An 8,513-nucleotide genomic window follows, 5' to 3' on the forward strand; every position below is an offset into this window, starting at 1 on the left:
TACGATGTGACAGTGACGACAGCTCCTGGTTTTCACACATGTGTCTCCTAAATGCGGCCGATCTTATTTTGATAGATAAATTTTTCATTGGAATCTGGTTAAAGATACGCTTGCTAACATCCTTCGTCACCCTATATAGTGATTATCGAAGTTAAACATCAATAGCATGTAATACCAGTGATTGTAAATTGCAAATGGGTACAAAGAAAGACAGTTGCTCAGTGTGAGTAGTTGTTGTTGAGGTTACAGTCTGAAGAAGCGCTCAGAGCCACTCAAACCTGTGTCAGCCTCTTCACGTGAGAATAGCTGCTGCTACTTACATCATTCCGAAACTGCTTAATATACTCATCTATACATCACCCTCTACAACTTTTACCCTTACCCCCCACCCGAACAACACACACTACTACCTCCCTCCAATATACAGGGTGGTCCATTGATCGCGACCGGGCCAAATATCTAACGAAATAAGCGTCATCGAAAGAACTACAAAGAACGAAACTTCTGTAGCGTGAAGGGAGAAACCAGATGGCGCTATGGTTGGCCCGCTAGATGGCGCTGCCATCGGTCAAACGGATATCAACTGCGTTTTTTAAAACAGAAACCTTCGTTTTTATTACATATTCGTGTAGCACGTAAAGAAATATGAATGTTTTAGTAGGACCACTTTTTTCGCTTTGTGATGGATGGCGCTGTAATGGTCACAAACATATGGCTCACAATTTTAGAAGAACAGTTGGTAACAGGTAGGTTTTTTAAATTAAAATACAGAACGTAGGTCCGTTTGAACATTTCATTTCGGTTTTTCCAATGTGATACATGTACCATTGTGAACTTATCATTTCTAAGAACGCATGCTGTTCAAATGGCTCTGAGCACTATGTGATTTAACTTCTGCGGTCATCAGTCGCCTGGAACTTAGAACTAATTAAACGTAACTAACCTAAGAACATCACGCATATCCATGCCCGAGGCAGGATTCGAACCTGCGACCGTAGTGGTCACTCGGTTCCAGACTGTAGCGCCCAGAACCGCACGGCCATTCCGGCCGGCCAACGCATGCTGTTACAGCGTGATTACCTGGAAAAACCACATTAACGCAATAAAAGCTCAAAATGATGTCCGTCGACCTCAGTGCATTTCGCAATACGTGTAACGACATTCCTCTCAACACCGAGTAGTTCGCCTTCCGTAATGTTAGCACATGCATTGACAATGCGCTGACTCATATGTCAGGCGATGTCGGTGGATCACGATAGCAAATATCCTTTAACTTTCCCCACAGAAAGAAATCTGGGGACGTCAGATCCGGTGAACGTGCGGATCATGTTATGGTGTTTCGACGACCACTCCACCTGTCATGACATATGCTATTCAATACCGCTTCAACCACACGCGAGCTATGTGCCGGACATCCATCATGTTGGAAGTACATCGTCATTCTGTCATGCAGTGAAACATCTTGTAGTAACATCGGTAGAACATTACGTAGGGAATCTGCATACAATGCACCATTTAGATCCCTCCATAAAATGGGGGCCAATTATCCTTCTTCCCATAACGCCGCACCATACATTAACCAGCTAAGGTCGCTGATGATCCACTTGTCGCAACTGTCGTGGATTTTCCGTTGCCCAATAGTGCACATTATGCCGGTTTACGTTACCGCTGTTTGTGAATGACACTTCGTCGCTAAGCAGAACGCGTGCAAAAAATCTGTCATCGTCCCGTAATTTCTTTTGTGCCCAGTGGCAGAATTGTACACGACGTTCAAAGTCGTCACCATGCAGTTCCTGGTGCGCAGAAAAAGGTACGGGTGCAATCGACGTTCATGTAGCCTTCTCAATGACGACGTTTTGGAGATTCCAGATCCTCGCGCAATTTGTGTGTTACTGATGAGCGGATTAGCCGTGACAGCAGCTGAAACACCTACTTGGACATCATAATTTGTTGCAGGTTTCACAAGTGGCTGAACACTTCCTGTTTCCATAAATAACGTAACTATTCGGCGAACGGTCAGTACACTTGGATGACGTCGTCCAGGATACCAAGCAGCATACATAGCACACGCCCGTTGGGCATTTTGGTCACAATAGCCATACATCAACACGATATCGACCTGTTCCGCAATTGGTAAACGGTCCATTTTAACACGGGTAAAATACGAAGAAAATACCGTCCGCACTGGCGGAATGTTGCGTGATACCATGTACTTATACGTTTGTGACTATTACAGTGCCATCTATTAAAAGCGAACAAAAGGTGGCCAACTAAATTATTCATATTTCTTTACGTACTACACGAATATGTAATTAAAATGGGGGTTCCTATTTTTAAAAAAAACGCAGTTGATGTCCGTTTGACTTATAACAGCGCCATCTAGCGGGCCAACTAAAGCGCCATCTGGTTTCCCCTTTCAAGGTAGACGAGTTTTGTTCTTTGTAGTTTCTTCGTTTGATGCTTATTTCGTGAGATATTTGGCCCGGTCACTTTCAATGGACCACCGTGTATATGTGAAACTTGAAATGATATTATGTAACTAAATAATTAACCACATATTTCAAATAGCTTTAATATATTATACACGACTTAAACGCGTAAAAGATGAAAAAATTAAAAATGCTGCACAAAACACCACCTCACATCTAATAACAATAAAAAAATTCAGAAGATGGTGCAAACTGCTTAGTTAGTCTCTAGAGCATATTCTTTCATGTGATTCTAAGATCGGGATCTAGACTGTAGCATCTAGGTACGAAAGCTCCTAGGTATACAATCCTCTAGGCACAAGATTTTCCTCTCCTAAATAGAAAGCTCTTTAGACTGCACAGTGAATGGTGTAAATGATCAGTGACTTCTGTTCACCTCCTTTCTTCAGGATTTAAACCTTACTGCATCAAAAGGTAGGCATTTTTGACGGAGAAGGAATCCTCCGTTCGAGCTTGTGCCTAAGCTGAGTTGTACTAATGTTAAAAAGTATTATTAGCAGTTTCCCGAAACTCACTTTAGTAGAAATTTCCCTTGTCATTGCGAATTTGACAAGTACTGCCCCTAAGACGTGTATGAAATATCACCTCAGTTGTGTTGCTGAGCCGTGGCTGTTAATTTCCGTGCACACGGGTGGTTTCATTTCCTCGCCTCCACTACAGTGACACACAATGCAAGAAAAAGGAAAGGAAAAAAGAAGTAAACAAACCGACGGAGTATGGTAACCAGTTTTATTGAATGCTGCAGTTGTAATGTTGATAATATGTATGACATAGCGAACGATAGCAGATCATTCTAAGTACAAGGAAAGTCAATTTGCTGCTAATTACTGCAACCACAGTTCATGGAACGGAAAATAAGGAGCGATCCTACGTTAAAATTCGATGATGCCATCGGGTGTTTAAACATATATAAACGAAAATATAACGCAGAGAGCAGTTATAGTTCCTCTCGAGTACCATGAAGGCTCCTCTGTTGTTTGTTGCTGGTAAGGTTTGATAGAATTTATAAACTTTCATTGACGATAAACATTTTTTTCTTACCCCCATTATACATAATTTCTCATGTATTAATCCGCGTGAAAATCTATTTCTACTGTTGACGAAGAACAATTAATTTCGGCAATTGGTGACGTTAAGTTCTGAATGGAAAACAGTTTAGAGTGTCGAGAGCGTTCTACCAAGATTTTTTCATTTCCTTTGCTCACGAACAATGTTAGTTCATAGATACTTGACGAAAGGTGTTCGTGGTGCCTATAGGAAAAGTTTCAATGGTTTGAGAGTAAGGCCCAAGTTTCGCTGACTTGTTCTTACATACCCATGAGAGGCAAACTAGGAATTCTAGTGTGCAATCGAGGGGAAGATTTGTAGACACACTTGCAGATGAAAATAATGCGAAATAGATTACAAAGGATGGTGGATTTTAAAAGTTCGCAAAACAAAGTGGTTAACACAAGTTCGGGAGAGACGAAGACTGTCAAACCAATGGAATGACTGAGCTGTTGATATGGAACATAACCACGACTATCAGATAATGTGAGTAGTAATCTCTTATTGTAAGCTGAGGAGTTAGTTGTTTGTACCAAAGAATACCTGTAGATAATATTCTGTTGACATAAAAAAATTTACTTTGTTTAAGAGACTGCCAGGTGGTACCTGCCGAGAGAAAAAGTCAGAGAGGATGGAAAAGGAGGGGAGAGCATGGGGAAGCTGGGGAAGCGGCGGGATAAAGAGAGGAGGGGCAACCGTGGGTTAACGAAGAGGCAGGAGACACGTGGGAAGGGAGAGGAAGAGGGAAGACAGGGCAGGAGGGAGCGCAGAGACACTGAAAGGAGACACAAGAGATGGAGGGGGAGTAGGAGGGGGAAGCTCTCAGGAGGAGGGAGGGGGAGGAGAGCTCGTGCTGTTACGGTTTCTCGCTTATATAGGCATGATGACACGTGCAGCAGCCAATCAGATAGAACCAATGTGGCGTGAGCGCGTAAGGCGACCCGGACAGCTAGCGGAGCTATTGCCTGTGGCAGCACCGGTGACGTCAGGTGGCGCCAGGGGCAGGTGATGGCTGAGATGGTCATCAAAAGCTCGAGGATTTTTTCGAATTGACGCAGTTTGAAACCAAGAACTTTTTATTCATGCATGTCGTCACGAAAGACTCGGAGGGCACCTAGTCACAGGATATCAGTGGTTTCCCACCAGCAGTGGAAGGGATGAAGTAAGCGCTATATATTGCGGAAGACATGAGCTATTATCAGTAAAGTGACAATCTCCATGTACCTTGTATGTATAGTATTCTAAAGATTTACATATTTTTATTTATGTAAATGTGTCAGATCCGCACTTACACAGAACATGCCTGTTGCATGACATCTCTCATACCTTACCTCTGGTAAAATGGTGACATATATACACTCCTGGAAATGGAAAAAAGAACACATTGACACCGGTGTGTCAGACCCACCATACTTGCTCCGGACACTGCGAGAGGGCTGTACTAGCAATGATCACACGCACGGCACAGCGGACACACCAGGAACCGCGGTGTTGGCCGTCGAATGGCGCTAGCTGCGCAGCATTTGTGCACCGCCGCCGTCAGTGTCAGCCAGTTTGCCGTGGCATACGGAGCTCCATCGCAGTCTTTAACACTGGTGGCATGCCGCGACAGCGTGGACGTGAACCGTATGTGCAGTTGACGGACTTTGAGCGAGGGCGTATAGTGGGCATGCGGGAGGCCGGGTGGACGTACCGCCGAATTGCTCAACACGTGGGGCGTGAGGTCTCCACAGTACATCGATGTTGTCGCCAGTGGTCGGCGGAAGGTGCACGTGCCCGTCGACCTGGGACCGGACCGCAGCGACGCACGGATGCACGCCAAGACCGTAGGATCCTACGCAGTGCCGTAGGGGACCGCACCGCCACTTCCCAGCAAATTAGGGACACTGTTGCTCCTGGGGTATCGGCGAGGACCATTCGCAACCGTCTCCATGAAGCTGGGCTACGGTCCCACACACCGTTAGGCCGTCTTCCGCTCACGCCCCAACATCGTGCAGCCCGCCTCCAGTGGTGTCGCGACAGGCGTGAATGGAGGGACGAATGGAGACGTGTCGTCTTCAGCGATGAGAGTCGCTTCTGCCTTGGTGCCAATGATGGTCGTATGCGTGTTTGGCGCCGTGCAGGTGAGCGCCACAATCAGGACTGCATACGACCGAGGCACACAGGGCCAACACCCGGCATCATGGTGTGGGGAGCGATCTCCTACACTGGCCGTACACCACTGGTAATCGTCGAGGGGACACTGAATAGTGCACGGTACATCCAAACCGTCATCGAACCCATCGTTCTACCATTCCTAGACCGGCAAGGGAACTTGCTGTTCCAACAGGACAATGCACGTCCGCATGTATCCCGTGCCACCCAACGTGCTCTAGAAGGTGTAAGTCAACTACCCTGGCCAGCAAGATCTCCGGATCTGTCCCCCACTGAGCATGTTTGGGACTGGATGAAGCGTCGTCTCACGCGGTCTGCACGTCCAGCACGAACGCTGGTCCAACTGAGGCGCCAGGTGGAAATGGCATGGCAAGCCGTTCCACAGGATCATGTGCTGTATCTGACCCCAGGAATGTGTCAATAAAGTTTCCCCTTCCTGGGACAATCAATTCACGGTGTTCTTATTTCAATTTCCAGGAGTGTATAACATAGAACAGGATTTCTAGTTAACTTCCAATTTATTTTTATTATTAATTAAATATTAAATGTGTTGTATACGAAAGACTACTCACTTGAAAGTGGTAATTTAAATGTAAATTCCATACCAACATTGAACAGAAAGCAGAAAGGCGCTTTTGTTGAACAGGTTATTTTAATTTTTTTGTATGTTTATGAACCATTAGTTGATCGTTTATCATGTGCCCTTATGCACAAATGTTATGTTTTATGTAATGATGTGTAAAGGATTGTACCTTTGATTTGTAGTTCACTATTGCCATTAGAATTTGCATACTACCATCCTGTTGCTTGGAGGTAGTGATTGGGGTTGTAGACGCTAGAAACTGGAGTCCCAAGTGCATAAATCCCAACATTCCACCACAATCTTGTATTTGAGTTCAGTAAAGGTGAGAACCAACGGGAGCAGTGAGAAACACTTGCGCCGGTTATGGGGATAATACCACTGATCAAGGCAAGAAAATTACGTTTGTTTCAAGGAGGAATGTTTTTACTTTAGTGACTCCCCACGTTCGTAAGACCTGTGGGGTTTGATGACGGTCGTTTAAAGGCATTAGGCCAAAATTATGCACTTCAGTGTACCTGAAAACTGGCAAATGCTATAAATGACCTTAAGCTTAAAACTAGTGTAGTGTACTTGCTTAATACAATGCAAGTGCTATGCAAATAAAATGTATTGCACAGTGTTCGTGCATAAATGGTCTTGTAAATCAGCCCACATCTCTCAGAACTGTATTAAGTAATAGTACATCAGATTCAGGATTTGTTTCAGGCAGAGGTAAGGTTGTTGTGACATCACATATGACACCATCATTTTACCTGTCGCCATTTTTGAATGTGAAATCAAGATGCAGCTTCGTTTGAGCAACTACGATGCTTAGACCTACTGTGATTTTGTTGACTTTGACAGTTAGTTCCACTGTGCTTGCGATGTCAATGATTTCGTCTTATTACATCTACAGTTAGGTAATGATGTAGTAGTGTTGGCCATCCTGGACGCTACATATCTGAGGGAACCAGGAGGATAACTACTCTTGAATTTCATTTACTATAGAGGGGCAGGAAAGGGGAATGCAATCATAGGATCAAAATTATCCGATAAGAATCAAATAATTCTTGACTCCAGCCGCAGCCGGGTTTGTCTCAAAGAAGAGGGTCAGAAGGTCATCAAGCATCTCGTGATCAGGTGACAAGTAATCAAGGGGGGCTCACAAATAATCCCTTTCTTCTGGGTGACAGGTGGTGGAGAGGGTCTAAAAGTGGGATAGAACTGGTACTGTTTCACAATTAACATGTAATTATTAGTAATTATCTTTAAATTATCACAGCTACTCATTATTATGTGAATTCTGATATGTAGAACTCTATAGTGAACTATAATTATTTATGAACTGAGGAATATTTTGTGTTTAGTAGATGACACGGGACTATATTTGTCACTGACCATCGCCCTTTAATAAATGTATTGGAAACTACTAACTCTAAAATACAGAATAACGCAAACTACGCTGCATTTGATAATTTTTGTAACTTGTTTTGATGATTAAGCAATATTTATAGGATCACCATGTGAGTTATTAATCTGACCACTTCCCGTGTATCCATTTTCAATCCAAGGTGCTATTTCTTAACAAAGTGAATTTTTTTATGTCAACAGAATATTATCTACAGGTATTCTTTGGTGCAAACAACTAACTCCTCAGCTTACAATAAGAGATTACTACTCACATTATCTGATAGTCGTGGTTATGTTCCATATCAACAGCTCAGTCATTCCATTGGTTTGACAGTCTTCATCTCTCCCGAACTTGTGTTACCCACTTTGTTTTGCGAACTTTTAAAATCCACCATCCTTTGTAATCTATTTCGCATTATTTTCATCTGCAAGTGTGTCTACAAATCTTCCCCTCGATTGCACACTAGAATTCCTAGTTTGCCTCTCATGGGTATGTAAGAACAAGTCAGCGAAACTTGGGCCTTACTCTCAAACCATTGAAACCTTTCCTATAGGCACCACGAACACCTTTCGTCAAGTATCTATGAACTAACATTGTTCGTGAGCAAAGGAAATGAAAAAATCTTGGTAGAACGCTCTCGACACTCTAAACTGTTTTCCATTCAGAACTTAACGTCACCAATTGCCGAAATTAATTGTTCTTCGTCAACAGTAGAAATAGATTTTCACGCGGATTAATACATGAGAAATTATGTATAATGGGGGTAAGAAAAAAATGTTTATCGTCAATGAAAGTTTATAAATTCTATCAAACCTTACCAGCAACAAACAACAGAGGAGCCTTCATGGTG

Source organism: Schistocerca nitens, chromosome 2 (genome assembly GCF_023898315.1).
Source record: "Schistocerca nitens isolate TAMUIC-IGC-003100 chromosome 2, iqSchNite1.1, whole genome shotgun sequence".
Classification (NCBI taxonomy): Eukaryota; Metazoa; Arthropoda; class Insecta; order Orthoptera; family Acrididae; genus Schistocerca; species Schistocerca nitens.